Genomic DNA, 15,003 nt, shown 5'->3' on the forward strand with positions numbered 1-15,003 from the left:
CTAATGACTGTGGTCATATAAATGAACCCACACACCTTCACTACAGCAGTCTGACATCTACTCACTAAAAATCATACAGAGAGAACATGTACGTGACATTTAATAATGACGGATATGTAATATGACGTATGTGACCCTGGACCACAAAACCAGTCTTAAGTCGCTGGGGTGTATTTGTAGCAATAGACAAAAATACATTGTATGGGTCAAAATTATTGATTTTTCTTTTATGCCAAAAATCATTAGGATATTAAGTAAAGATCATGCACCATGAAGATATTTTGTAAATTTCTTATTGTAAATGTATCAAAACTTATTTTTGATTAGTAATATGCATTGCTAAGAACTTCATTTGGACAACTTTAAAGGTGATTTTCTCAATATTCTGATTTTTTCGCACCCTCAGATTCCAGATATTCAAATAGTTATATCTCAGCCAAATATTGTCCGATCCTAACAAACCATACATCAATGGAAAGCATATTTATTCAGCTTTCAGATTCAGAATGACACTTAAGACTAGTTTTGTCGTCCAGGGTCACATATCTAATGAGCTAACTACTCACAAGATTTTAGAAAAAGATGCATTACCATATTTATTATATTATTTTTATTAATAATAATAATAATAATTTAAACTAAAATAATAATAATAATAATAATAATAGTTGTTGTTGTTATAATTACTGTTGTTATGTTATATTCTAATATTTATTGTGTATAAACCTGTGTATAATATAATGTTATAATTATAAATAGTCACTACTAAATATATTTATTTTTATAGTTGTTTATTTGTATTTTATATTCACAACATATATTTGAATAACTGAAATAGCTTACTATTATTATTATTATTAGTATCATTGCTATTATTATTATTATTATTATTATTATTATTATTATTATTATTATTGCACACTGTTTTAGAGCAAACTAAAAAGTTACCCCAAAATTCTTTTATTTTTTTTTTAAATAATTGAATACTGTAATGAATTAAAATGAATATTAATTGAATACATTTTGAATAATTGTCAGATATTGCACAGGGCATTTAAATTAAGCATCATTAGCCTTAAAACATGCCAACTGGCATGAAGGCTATAGCAGCTATATAAATTATTATTCACTGTGTGCATAAACATGAAATTCAAGATGCATAAATAAATCCCCAACGTTTTCTCCCAAACACAGCTGCCCTTCAAAAAATGATTCAGTATTAGCATGGCATACAAGATAATCACGTCACGCACATAAACCCAAATATTTGGGAACGCGGCGTCAATTAGCAGCACTCACAAACACCTGGACAAGCCTCAATACCTCTAGTGTCGCCTCACTCTTCCATTTGGCTGCGACTCTGAGCTCTAGAGACCAGCTATTATGCCCTGGAATGGGGATCCGGTTAGAAGTAGCCCTTGTCCAAGACACGCTGTTTCCTTGGCAGAGTGGAGTGAGCGTGTTGGAGGGGCCGAGCGGAGCAGAGCGGGGCGGGGGTGAAAGTGGACTCGATTGGCAGACGGTGGCGGCTGTAATGGATTGAGCATCAAGAGTAAATGGTGCTGTAGCGTATGCTGCCTCTCATTAAGCTGCGTGTTTGCTTACAGGAAGTAATGAGAGGAGACATATATTGTCACAGCCTTAGAAAAGCCGCATGGCTAATTACACTAATTGTGGTTTGCTGCTGCCTCCTCCCACATCCTCTCTATAGCCCTCCCTTCCTGTACAACTGTTGCCTACAGGATCTTCTCAAAATCCATCTTCTTACACTACCAGTCAAATGTTTGGAATTATATAATGTATTTGAAATAAGTATCTTCTGCTCACCAAGGCTGTATTTATTTGATCAAAAATACAGTAAAAATTGTGAAATATTTTTATAATTTAAAATAACTGTGAATTATTTTTTAAACTGTATTTTATTTCTGTGATCAAAGCAGTATTTTCAGCATCATTACTCCAGTCTTCAGTGTCACATGATCCTTCAGAAATCATTCTAATATACTGATTTGCTGCTCAAGAAACATTTCTGATTATTATCAGTGTTGAAGACAGTTATGCTGCCGTTATGCTGCCATTATTTATATATATATATATATATATATATATATACACATACACATACACACACAGTGTGTGTATATATATATATTATTATTTTTTTTTTTTTTTTTTGTAGAAGCAGTGAAACATTTTATTTTTCAGGATTCTGATGAATTGAAAGTTCAAAAGAACATAATTTATTTTATATTAGAAATCTTTGTAACATTATGAATGTTTTTGCTGTTGCTTTTGATCGATTTAATGCATCCTTGCTAATTAAAAGTATCATTTTTAATCTTACTGATCCCAGACTTTTGAATGGTAATTTACCAGATTTTCCACGCCAGATTATTCCATTGATAATTATCAGAAATAAGTATATTAGAATGATTTCTGAAGGATCATGTGACACTGAAGACTGGAGTAATGATGCTGAAAATTCAGCTTTGATCACAGCAATCAATTACAGTTTACTCTATATTCACATAAAAAACACTTATTTTATATTAAAATAATATACCACAATTTTACTGTATTTTTGATCAAATAAATGCAGCCTTAGCCTTAGAAACATTAAAAAATCAATCATTCCGAACTTGTATGGTATAGTAAACAGTAAAGGTTCTTTATTGGCATCTATGGTTCCATAAAGAACTTTTACAGTAATATCAATGGAATCTCTCCATTACACAACAGGTTCTTCTTTATTATAAGAGGATAATAAAGGTTCAAATGTCCATCAAAATGGTTATTTTACCGAAACATTGCAAAATGGTTCTTCTATTGCTTTGCTGCAACAACTTCTTTTTGTAACCTTTATTTTTTTTAAGATTCACTTTAGAAGCTTCTATGCTGTTTGCATCTTTCTTGCCCTATTATTTTCTCTCTCTCAGGCTTTTCTCCCTGCCAGCTGCGCAATTACTCAGTGGCTCGTCTCACGGGTGACTGGCATGAGCGAAAGTCCTGGTGCTGGCCGGTGATCAGCCGTGGAGGGTGGGCGATGGCCGATGGACGCTCCTGGCAAAGGCACGAGGAGGTGGCCATCCAGCTGACAGCTGTCCACGAGCTCCTCGGGGCCCTCACCGGGGGCCGGGGGCCGGGGCCTCTGCTTTACTGCTGCCAGCCAGGGGTCAGAGTTTGGGTGGCTGGTTTCAGCATTTAACCCCTGCTGGTACAAACAGTGACTACAGCAAATCACATGTTACACAGGCCTACAGAAGAACATGGTGGTCTAGAACACCTGCAGAGGTGTAGAAATGCACTATATAGCAAATCTCAACTGCACGATTTATTTTGTCACAAATATCAACTACATTATTGCTCGGCTCTTCATGTAAAGTTATCCATTTTTATCTGCATATCTGGCAATCTAGACCACATAGCAAACCTCAACTGCATGATTGCTTTTATCATTGCAAAATGTAACTATATTTTCATCCAGCTCTAATCTCCTAGATGCAACATTAAAGGGGTGGTTTCCTGCTTTTTTTCTTTGCTTGATTGTGTTTATGGGGTGCAATATAACATGTCTTCATGTTTCGTTTGTTAAAAAACGCCTTATTTTTCATATATTTCACCTTTATTGTAAGCCGCTTTCTCCTCTGTCATTTGAACGACCGGTTGACTTCCTGATTCTCTGAAACCACTCCCTCAGAAACAGGCGATGGGCTCAGATTGGTTAGTTGTGATCAGTGTGTTGTGATTGGCTAAACTGCGTACTGCACATTGTCCGGAAACGTCACGCCCATTCCCTTCACGGGCGACAGTCGCATGTGCTGCGGTCAAATGTAAATAATGGTGTCAATATTGCCGTATCAGTTTGAGCCAGAATCAGACCCAGAAAGCGGTAATGAAGAGAGTCAAGCAGAACTTCCGCAAGCACGGCTCTTACAAACGTTTCTGAATGGAAGTTTGCTGTTGTGATTACATATCAATTTTTTAAGTTTGTACACGTTTGTCTTATACACACAAAATAGCATCGAACTAACTGGCTACTATAACCAAACAGCGTTGGCTTGAGTTTACGTTCTTGATCAAATCGAAAAATTACGTCATAAAGTATACATGGAAAATACATTTACAAAATTAGTACATAATTACAAATTCGGGTCCAAAATGTTTGTTTGTCATAGACACACGAAATAGCATTTAACTAACTGGCTACTAAAGCCAGCGTTGGCATTTGTTTACGTCCTTGATAAAACTAAAACATCACGTCTGAAATTATACATGCAAATACATTTAAAATTATGAAATCTTACTTACAGGTTGTGGCCCAACAACTGCTGCCTCTGTTTTAAAGTTGGAACCGCTCCATGTTTTAGTAATAGTTTCTGTGTGAATCCAGCATTGAACTCGTGTAGATTCTGGAAGCTGTCTTCCGTAAAATGCGCAGCACAGAGAGCTAAATTAGGATTGTAATTGTAAGGAACATAATCAAACATAAATTTTAACCATTGTTGACGAACTACAGCGTCCGTAGGAAGCCCGAACACAGAAGACCTGACAGCTGGGTGAAAATAACACCGTTTCGACGGCATGGCTACAACTCTCCACTATAACTCTTCCTCTTCGACAAAGCCGCAGAACATGGCCTTGCCCCCTTTTTTGCATGTTCCAGAGGGAGGGGTTTGATGGGTTTTTTACGTATGCAACCCGGGAAGTATCTCGTTGTAGTCCCATAGGAGTCATTTTTGTAGGCATTAAACTTCCTGATTTTTAAAAGATGATATCTCCGCTTACTTTGAACTTTCAGCGCCTCAACTTTGCAGATACTGTTCATGCACCAACAGCAACATTACACACTATTTAAAATGAAAAAAGTGAAATCGCAGTAAACCACCCCTTTAAGGCATGAAGATAGTAAGATAATATAAACATTAACAATATAAATATCTGTAAAACTGCTTTGAAAGGATATGAAAGTGTTATAACAATACATTTCTGACTATTTGAGTCAAAATTGGCACATGGAATCACATGCAACCATGACAAAATGTTACTTTAAAATATTCGTCATTTTCAATGGCAACAAAGGAGAGACAAAAAAAAAAAAATGATGCAGCTTAACAAAAATGAAACTCTTTTAACTAAAACATACTGCTGACAAAATATAACGGAAAAAGTAACACTGCATCACTGCAATGCACTGAAAATGTTTTTTTTAAAGACATCAGGCAAATAACCCAACCTTTTTGCTAATTGCATGCCTTAATTAAATTAAAATAAAATGAAATGAATCAAACATAAACACTACACTTGCACATAATAGCATATGCACCTGAAGTGACTGTCCTGTTGAGAATACATCATTGCTACAACAACAAGCTACTGTACAATGAAATATCCTAATCATTCTCCAAAAGAACATGAATTACAATCCCTATAACAAGTAGAATTCACATCAGTAACTTCTAAACAGCAGAGTATTCGTTATATATTCAGTACTCATGATATGTCATTGTTTCAGGAGCTCTGCTTCTCACATGGCAAAGATTCAGATCTTTAATGAGGGCTTTTTGTCTTTGCTTTGCAGCTGAAACCTCTACAAATCTTTAAAACAAGATATATTTCCTTGGGTAGCAATGCTGCATACGATATTAAGACTTTATTCATGGATTGTATCAAACCAGCCCTGATATCTTATGCAGTGAAAATGTATCTTGTTTCAAGATTTTTGTTTAATATTTTCAAAGGAAAACACAAAAGCACCAATTAAAAAAAAAAAAAAAACAGTGGCAGTGAAATAAAATAAAACAAGTTATAGTACTGACATTTGCTAAAAAACAAAACCAAAATAAAAGAAAAAAGAAATTATATAATATAATAAAATATAAATGTGTAACAAATATATAATAAACAAATAAACAAAAGTATTAAAGATGACAAGAACATCACTAAAATAAAATAAAATAAAACTGAGAATATAAAAATAAAGTCTATTTTAAAGTATTAATATATACTATAATAGCATATAAATAATACTAAAATAACAGGACAAGAAGTAGAATAAATAATAATAAAAAAAATTACATTTAAGTTTTTTATTTTATTTTTATTCCCCCATGCATTAACATTTTCCTGTTAATGCATGGGGAAAAAAAATAAAAAAATAAAAAAACTTAAGTGTAAATTTTGTTCACACACACACACACACACACACACAAATAAATAAACAAATAATTAAAGAAATGTAAAAAATAAAATAATAATTATAATAATAATTATTATTATTATTAAACGACATTACAATCACAACAAAAACAACACATGGAGCAGAGCCCTGAGATCCGAGCAGCGATCTGGACTTATTGCAGCTTTAATTAGCCGTCAGACGAGCATGAGACCTCACAGACAGATCACAGCATCAACACTAGCATCGACAGCATCCACGGTTAGCGCTAGCATCTCTCTCTGCCCTTGACAGGGTGTTTACAGCCCCTCTGCGTTTGCTGTCAGCTCGCATCGGGACGCTCAACAGTTTGTCCCTGACATATCGTCAGAAATCATGATAAAGCGCACAGACAACAAGAACGCAATTTAATTTGATTTGAAACAAACGCAACCACTTCACACACATCTCCAGCTGTCTGAATACTAATATCAGTGCGCTCAAAACAAACAGAACACATTTCTGATCCAGAGACAAGACATTCCTAGTGATTGACTCGAATATTGACCGAACAGAAATAAACATTAATTAAAGCAATATAGAAATATACATTTAAAAATTCACATAAAATTAAAAGAACTTAAACTACAATGAAAAAAAAAAAACTGAAAAAAATCAAATAAACATAATTAATAACTTTGTTGAAGTACTAAAATGACTAAAACTAACACTGAAATGAACATGAAAGCAATATATAAATATTTAAAATATATTCAAAAATTCACATAAAATTACTCAAAGCAAAATGAAAATGAAAACTGAAAAAAAAGTTTATGCTGAAGAATTAAAAATACTAAAACTAACACTGAAATAAACATTAAAGAAATATATAAAAAAAAGTTTTAAAAAGTTAACATAAAATCACAAACTTAAACTAAAATTGAAATTAAAACTAAAAATATAAAACATAAAATTAATAAATGTATTCTGAAGTACTAAAAATACTTAGACAACTTACATGGCAATTTAAAAATATTACATAATTCAAAATAAAAATTACAATCACATAAAATTACTAAAACAAAATAAAATGACAAAGAAAACTGAAAATATAAAACTCAATATTAACAAGTTTATTTTGAAGTATTAAAATTACAAAAACACTAAAATAAGCATTAAATCAATATAGAAATATTAGAAAATAATAAAAATAAAAATCACAAAAAATAAAATGAAAACAATTCAAAATCAATAACTTAAACTAGCATTAAAATTAGTATTAAAGTAATTTAATAAATAATAAAAAAAATAGTGATTCCCTGACATATGATCAGAAATATTAATAAGAGTGCACAGATGAAAAGAATGCAATTTAATTTGATTTGAAACCCATGCAGCCACTTCATACACATCTGCAGATGTTTGAATCTGACATCAATGCACTCAAAACAAACAGAACACAGAAACAGAATCCATAGACAAGACTTTTCTAGTGATTGACTCGAATATTGACTTGAATAATGCACATTTCAGATAGACTAGAGCAATTCTGGGGAACAGTTAGGATGCTGTTGCCATTTCAATGCATCAGTATTGAAAGCTTAGGACTTTAATGCATTAAAATTTCAAAGCTTCAACACAATTGCATGCTCAAATCAGCGCGTCTCGCGTATTGATTCCAAAGAATGGGACGAACGTCTAAATTGCAGCGCTGAATGAGATTTTGTCATGATGCATAGCGCCACGAAAGTGTCCAAATGAAAACCGCAGGCTTGATAAAGCACAAACTTATTCAGCGAAACAGGACCTTTTGTAGCAGAATAAATAAGCCAGCGAAAGCCTATTGTGTGGATCCTAAATCTAAGCTATTCAAAATGCACAGGCTTCATTGTGCATAAACAATCCAATCGTGAGCCGCCGTCAACATGAGGAAAGAGTGAAGGCGACACCGTATTTGACCACTTCATCATTAATCTCCATGTGCAACTCTTCCACAGTGCAGTTCACTTTCTGCACGTCAGCCACACAGCTGAAACATCTCATGCTACATCCCTGCTGAGAGGAGCGGCCGGCCACAAGATTCCCATTAGGCCAAGATTCGGTCAGCGAGGCCTGAGCTCTCACCTTTAGACCATCAGCCGACCGCCTCTGGAGCAGGGAGGGGGAAAATAAGCTGGGACTAGACAAACGCAGCCAACTTAAATGAGGGGCTCAGGGATGCAGCTCGACTTGTTTCCACACGATGGGGAAAATAAGGCAGACAGGCCAAGAAATGTTCCGGCAAACAGTGGAAATCCACTCTCCTGTGACCTCAAGAGCCGCACGCATGGTGACCGGTGTGGACAGGTTAAAAAATAACTGGCCGAGGAAATAAAAACCATATGAAAGGTCATTTGGATAAGTACTGTATCGCCACGCAGCATTCAGGACTGAATAACTGGCTCTTTTTTATTTAAAAAGTGTGAGTTTGATTTGAATTGGCACACAGGAATCAAATTGACAGGTTGTTAGCAAAAGATAAAACAAATATAAATGTTAGTGGTATCTGAAATTAAATAAAATATAAATATTAGATGAAAAAAAAACTTGAAAGGCTGTCTTGGTGATTAACTCTAAATGAATAAGTTTAAGTGCTAAAATTACTAAAACTAACACTAAAATAAACATTAAGGGAATGCAGAAATATAAAAAAATAAAAAAGACTAAACTAAAATCAAAATGAAAAGATGAAAATATAAAACTCAAAATTAATAAGCTTAAGATGAAGCACTAAAATGAATAAAACACTGAAATAATTAAAAAATAAATAAATGTTACAAAAATAATTTAAAAAATGACTACATTACATACACTAAAACGTAACCTAAAATTAAAATGAAAAAAAGTTTAAATATTAAAAAACTAATGTTGAAATATGCATTAAAGTAATGGAGAAATAATACAAAAAAAAAAGACAAAATCACATAAAAGTGCTAAAACAAATTACAATTAAAATGAATAATGAAAACGAAATTAACACTGAAATAAACATTAAAGTAATATAGAAATATTTATAATGATAATAATAATAATAGTAATAATAATAATAATAATAATAATAAATGACAAAATCACAAAATGTCTAAAACAAACTAAAATGAAAACTGAAAAATAAGAAACCCAAATATTAAAATAAATATTTTTTTTTAACATTCCAAGTTTGTCCCCACAAAATTTTCTCATAAAAAATTACAGGTTGTGTTGTTGATTTTTTTTTTTTTTTCTCATTTCTTTTCTTTTTTACTTTTAATTAATTATAATTGTACTTACATTAAAATTCAAATTTCCTTACCTAACTCAATTTCAATTTAAATGCAGAAATTACACTGAAAATTGAAAGAAAGAAAAGCTTCTGAAACCCCCCAAAAATAATTTCTGGATGTTAGTTAACAATGTCAGGGATACAAAATCATTTGTGATATACTTGTTATTTTTGAGTGAAACAATCGGGCGTGATTTGATGCATCGGGACTTGATTGAATAGCGCAGAGTTTAAGTTTGCAGTCAGTTGTGGACCAGTCGTCTCCTCAAAAGTCACACGAAGGCCTCTCCAAAGCTCTTCTCTGTTCGCCACGCTTGTCATTATACAAATCAGCAGCTAGTGAGCCCTAAAGAGTCCCTGGGCGTTATTTATTTCCCATCGAACACTATCAGACCCTACAAATGTTTTGACAGGCACGGCCCATCTCTCAAAGGCTTCAGGGAATACACAAAGATAACCGGCAACCTCTGAAACCCAACAACAGTCCCGGAGGAACAGGAACGCAGCAAAAAATGTGCAGATATTATATTATACAAGTCCAAAAATCTCAGAGAAGTCATTATCGCACCTCCATCTCAAGCAAGCACTCAGGGCACAGCAGCAGAAGACGGTGACTCTGACTTTTAGCAGCGCAGAGTAATAGGAAACATCATGTAGATTGGAGTCTTTAGCTTGCACGTCTCCAGGGCTGCGTGCTGAAATTGGAAAAACAGTGCAGATGGCAGGGGAGCTGAACGCATCTTCTGCACTATAAACGCCAAACATCTGGCCCATTGTGCATTTGTCATTTTCATGACCTTTAGATGCGATGAGAAATCTGAAACATGGTCGTGATGTGCTCGGGTGAATCTCACCAAACCTGTCAGAAGCATATGCCGCTCATATATCACTGCAAAGTGAAAAGACTATTTTTAGGATCACATTAAGGAGATTTTTGCCATCGTGACATTAATTTCATAACAGATAAGTGCATCCCGAGCCTATTCTAATTTTATTATGAAATATACCGTATGTAGACTGCCGTTCAAAAGTTTGGGGTCAGTAAAATCTTTTTTTTTTTTTTTTTTAAGTATTGTTTTTAATTTAAAGGTAGTTGTTAACTAAAGCTAAAGTGTTTCGATAACTGAAAAATTTGGCAAATGAAAATTAGATGAAAAACCTAAAATAAACTTAAAGTACTAAGTACTAAAATTAACAAAACTATCCCTAAAATTAAGAAAAATAAATAAATAAATAAATATTTTACTCGACAAAATGAATTAAATTAATCAAAAGTAATGTTACAAAAGATTTCTATTTTAAATAAATGCTGTACTTTTTACATTTCTACTCAAATAATCCTGAAAAACACAAATGTATCACAGTTTCCACAAAAAAATATTCATCAGCACAACGGTTTTCAACATTGATGATAATCAGAAATGTTTCTTGAGCAGCAAATCAGCATATTATAACGATTTCTGAAGGATCATGTGACACTGGAGTAATAATGATGAAAATTCAGCTTTGATCACAGAAATAAATTACACTTTACAGTGTATTACAATAGAATAAACTTATTTTAAATTGTAATAATATTTCACAATTTTCAAATTTTTACTGTATTTTTAATCAAATAAATGCAGCCCTGGTAAACATTTATTAATCAGCGAACCAGCCCCCGAATGGTAGTGTATATGTTAAACTATAAAGTATATAATGTACTGGTTGTAGTTTATGCTGATTGATATACAGTATATGCACACTTTCCTGTCTGTTCATGTGTGAAATGTGACCTAGACATGTTTTTGAGTTCTTGGTTTTGTTCTGATCCTGACTAAGTGACCTCTAAACGTCATATCCGCTCATATGTAGCCTGAATATTTTGTCTGAATGAAAAGCACTTCACTGAAGCCCATCACCCTTATTCTCTGGCGTTGACTGACATGCCCATTACTCTTGTCGTCATTACAATATTGGCTAATAAATCTATTTAGAGGTTTTCTTCGCCCCGGGCGTGGAATATGTAGCCTATTGACAGAAGAAAATGAATAAATATGTAACAAGGACATCGGCCGGAGGAGGAGGAACATTGACGTTGGGTGCTGTATTAGAGAGCTCGTGGAAACTGCTGAAAGAGCAAGACCCCTCGACCCATCATCAAAAGACAAGCTGCATTTATTTATTTATTTATTTTTGTTAAATTGTTCATGCATAATGTGCAAACAGCCGGTTTGATGGGGTTGATAGGGTTGCGGACGGCTTTTATTAAAAATACCGCAACCGAATGATGACACAGTTGTGTAAACATCTGCATCTTAACTGAAATACAAATGAACTCTACTTGATGCATAACGCGTTCATGGACATTCGTTTTATCAACCGCAAGATTTAAGGTCAAGTGTGTCAAATCACCGTTTTTTAAACACCTTTTTGCTGTCACTAGTTCATTTTAAATGGTCCTGTGGCGTGAGAAATGAATTTTGGAAAGTACAAATTTTCCATGCAGTTTCTCATTTACTGTAATGTGAGTTGCATGCATAATAATTACAAAAGAGCCAGCAAAATGCTGTTTAAAGAAGTCAAACAGCAGGAAGTCGACTTCCCAAAGGTATTTTACATCAACTACTCAACTGCAGCACCGTGGAAAAAGAAATTATGCGAGTTATGAATCCAAATGCATGCGATGAGAGAGAAAAACTGAGTGGTGTAAAATAACAGAAAACACAACTGACAGACAACACATCTTTCTAGCGCGTCGACAACAAACATGAAGCACAACAAGTGCAATTCAATACATTATGTATAATGTATAATTGATGGTAGTTTTACAGTTTTGACTGGAGTGTTTGAATACAAATGAATGCGATTTCTATGTGTGTCTCGCTCTAGATACACAATCTATTTGTCTAAATAACACGCACAGCCGCCGTTTTATCCTCGCTGACTTTCTCAGCGGGCTATGACTGTGCAAACAATCCCATAAATTAGGAGCGGAGCTGATAAATATCTTTAAAGCAAATTTACGAGCAAAACCACCCATTCAAAAACACCCCCAACAAACAGACAATATGGGCCAAATTTCAGCATATTCTACCCTGCTATAAAAGTCTAACTCTGTCCTGAATACACAATGAGTCTCCGGTGTGATGTCCTCTCTATATTCTACCCAGAAGAACTAAAACCTCGTCTGCACAGAATGCTAATGACACACTATCTGGTTGCTTTAGGAGCTCAACTTTAAACTAGTCTCACAAAAATTGCACTGCATCATACAATACTGGATTACTGTCACATGCATATTCATTTATTAAAGGAATAGTTCAACCAAAAATTTAAATCTGTTGACAGTATACTCACCCTCAAGTTTGTTTCTTCATGAGATTGGGAGAAATGTAGCATTCAGTACTAGCTCACCAATGGATGCTCTGCAGTGAATGGGTGCCGTCAGAATGAGAGTCCGAACAGCTGATAAAAACATCACAATAATCCACACCACTCCAGTCCATCGGTGAACATCCTATGAAGCCAAAAGCTGTGTGTTTGTAAAAATGAAATCCAGCATGTGGATTTCCTAAATGAAAGACATTTTAGTGTAGTTGATGGCTAAAATACGTGTCCATAAACCATAATAACACTTCCTCCATTGAAAAAGTTAATCTCCTGTTGTCTTCAAAATCCACAAGCATATTTGTTTAGAGCTGTTTTGGACTGTTTTGGCTCGATCTGTGCAGATTTCTCTCCTGATTCAGACCAGACACTGGAAGAGTTGTTATTATGGATTATGGACTCATATCTTAGCCAGAAGCAATGGTCTGAAGTTAAAACATCTTGATGGATTTGTTTCTTTTCGGCATCTCATTTCGTAAACTGATGGACTGGAGTGGTGTGGATTATTGTGATGTTTTTATCAGCTGTTTGGACTCTCATTCTGACGGCACCCATTCACTGCAGAACATCCACTGGTGATCAAATGATGGAATGCTACATTTCTGCAAATCTGATGAAGAAACAAACTCATCTACATCTGAGGGCCATCCAAGATGTTGGATGTCCAATATTCAGGAAATATTCATTTTTGAATGTTGGTTTATATATGGCAACAACTGCAAAGCAGCATGGTAAAATGCCGTCTCTCTTTCTTTGCATTAGAAAATACTCGAATTACACTGCAGATCCTGCAGTGCATATGAGGGATCTGACACTTGTCGTGGACATATTTGTCCATGTGAATAACACCGTGAAATATGGCAGCTGAATTGAAATACAGTATGGGAGATTGAGACTCTGTTAAACTCACGGTCCCTGCTGTTTAGAAATCTACCAAATCTACCGGCCGTCCCACCTGACCTGCAACACCAGTGAAGAAGAACAGACTGGATGTCTTATTGACCCGTGAGCCCACCGAACACATAAAGACAGACCTGCAATACATTTACAGCCGGCACTGAGACTCACGAGGGATCCGTCACAGCGGCAGTGTTTATCCTACACCACCACAAGAAAATCCATCATCTCTAGATGTTATTACAGTATGATGCAGAATATGGAAGCAATATGATTAAGACCAATGAGACTAATTCAAGAAGCATTTTGTCAGTAAATATATTTGAAAAATGATATTTAATTAAATGCATAAATATTTGCCTTACCTATTTAACTATGGCATTTCAAAACATAAAAACTGCAACTTAAGTTGCATTTTCAGTGCTACTTGAAAGACTTATTTTTGTTACCTTTCCTGTATTGGCTTTAACATTAAAATCACCATTAAATGAAAATTCTATTTTCTAAATGCATTTTGTAGATCACAAAGTAAACAACATTTTCATTTTCATATGTTAAAAAAAAAAAAAAAAAAAAATTGCTCAAGGTGGCTGCTTGACCAAAGATAACATGAGGAAAAAAAAGAAAGTCAGCACACCACGGCTCCAAAAATAACTAAATTACACATCAGTAAAATTGACATTTTTTGGAGCCATGGTGTGGCGAATTTATTTTTTCTAATACAAAAAAATGTAATAAAAATGTCCTTACTGGATATTCCAGTGACTTTCTTCAATCATACTGTCTGCTTAAACTCCGCCCCTGCAAGTTCACATTCATCTGCTTCCACTATTGATTGCCACGCCCACATCTCAACATCCAATCAGCAACAGAAGCAAAGAAACAAGTGTCTGCCCTACTTTTTTTTTCTTTTTTCTTTTTTGATAATCAGTTCAGTTGGATGTACATCAAAATACATAAGTATAGATCTGTCTCTACTTCGTTTTCATCACAACTTTCATTTCATTTTGAAACAGTAGCACGAGGTATCATTTGCTAACATTAGTTAATTACATTAGTTAATGTGAAATAAAAATGATCAATACTTTTATCAGCATTTATTCATTTTAGTTAATGTTAATTTCTACATATACTAATGAATATTTTAATTGAAACTTGTATCTTTTAACATTAGTTAATGCAACATGAACAAAAAATGAACAATTACATCGAGAACATTTGGTGTAAAAATAATTTTCACTCAGAAATTGCTAGTAAACTCCACAAAGAAACAGCAAGTAAA

General features: G+C 34.1%; 1 protein-coding gene across 3 annotated transcripts in view; it reads right to left on the reverse strand.

Moving 5' to 3' along the window:
* LOC131542803 (cadherin-22-like) overlaps window positions 1-15,003 on the reverse strand; it is a 220,011-nt gene that overhangs the window by 116,454 nt on the left and 88,554 nt on the right. The window contains exon 1 of one of the 3 annotated variants that reach the window (XM_058779809.1): window positions 1,324-1,379. The exons of the other annotated variants lie outside the window; for them this stretch is intronic. The gene's annotated coding sequence lies outside the window, so the exon portion shown is untranslated. Of the gene's footprint in view, window positions 1-1,323; window positions 1,380-15,003 lie in introns of those variants that run through there. 3 annotated transcript variants of the gene reach the window in all.

This window comes from Onychostoma macrolepis, chromosome 06 (genome assembly GCF_012432095.1).
Source record: "Onychostoma macrolepis isolate SWU-2019 chromosome 06, ASM1243209v1, whole genome shotgun sequence".
NCBI classification, from domain to species: domain Eukaryota; kingdom Metazoa; phylum Chordata; class Actinopteri; order Cypriniformes; family Cyprinidae; genus Onychostoma; species Onychostoma macrolepis.